Source organism: Ursus maritimus (genome assembly GCF_017311325.1).
Source record: "Ursus maritimus isolate PB19 chromosome X unlocalized genomic scaffold, ASM1731132v1 scaffold_X1, whole genome shotgun sequence".
Classification (NCBI taxonomy): domain Eukaryota; kingdom Metazoa; phylum Chordata; class Mammalia; order Carnivora; family Ursidae; genus Ursus; species Ursus maritimus.
The window spans coordinates 78,458,142-78,459,436 of record NW_024423319.1 but is presented as its reverse complement, the minus strand read 5'-3'; positions in this window follow the sequence as shown (position 1 = coordinate 78,459,436).

The following is a 1,295-nucleotide window of genomic DNA, read 5'->3' as shown; positions in this document are numbered from 1 at the left end:
CTAATGAATCATCGAGCCTTACATTGGAAACCGGGGATGTACTGTATGGTGCCTAACATAATATAATAAAAAATCATTAGAAAAAAAAGAAAAAGAAAAAAAAAAGAAAACATAGAGGGAAGCAAATTGTAAGAGACTGTTAAGACGTAAAGGACCTTTATTCTAGAAACTATAAATCACTCTTGAAAGACATTGAGGAAGACATAAAAAGATGGAAAGATATTCCATGCTCATGGATGAGGGTTGTTGGAGGGGAGGTGGGTGGGGAAAGAGGTAATTGGGTGATGGGCATTAAGGAGGGCACTTGAAGTAACGAGCACTGGGTATTATGCAACTGATGAATCTGTTGCATACATCTAAATTCAGTTGCACTGAATCTAAATTCTACTTCTGAAATTAATAATATAATATATATTAATTAAATTGAATTTAAATAAAAAAATTTAATAAACACAATGAAGTAGAGTAGTGTCTCTACTCTACTTCACACCTACCAGGATGGTAATAATAATAATGTTAATAGTAAAAATAAAAATAAATTAACAAGTTTTGGCAAGGATATGGAGAAATTACAACCTTCTTACATTTCTCGTGGCAATGTAAAATGGTGTAGCCACTGTGGATTGTTTGATGGTTCCTCAACAAGTTAAACATAGAATTATCACATAAGCTAGAAATTCTACTCCTTGGTACGTTACTGAAAGAATTGAAAATTGGTTTTCAAATAAATCCTTGTACATGAATATTTATAGCAAGACTATTCACAAGTGCCAAAAGGTGGTAACACCACAAATGCCCATGAACTAATGAGTAGATAAACAAAATGTAGAATATCCATTCAATGGAATATTACTCAGCCATTAAAAAAGTGAACAACAACTGATACATGCCATAACAGGAATGAACCTTGAAAACATTATATTAAGTGAAAGAAGCCATATGTACAAGGCCACATATCCTATGATTCTGAAACCATTATAGAAATGTAAAGATGGATGGAAATTAAGATGGACACACTAATGCTTCAGCAAGGCTTGACTTTAAACTGAACAAATTTTCTCTTCCTCATTCTTGAAGCCTCCTCCTCCCCTTCACTTTTTTTTCTGTAGAATCCTTTGTTCAGGAACTCAGTATTGATACTGACATGTTGCTGACCTCGATGTATAGTTAGTAAGGAGACTTGGACAGCCGACACTAGCACTAATCATGAGACGGTATTGAAGACAGGACAAAGGCGGCTGGCAGCACATATTAGATTCCTATCGAAACTGCCGAGGTCCTGTATTTTCCTATGA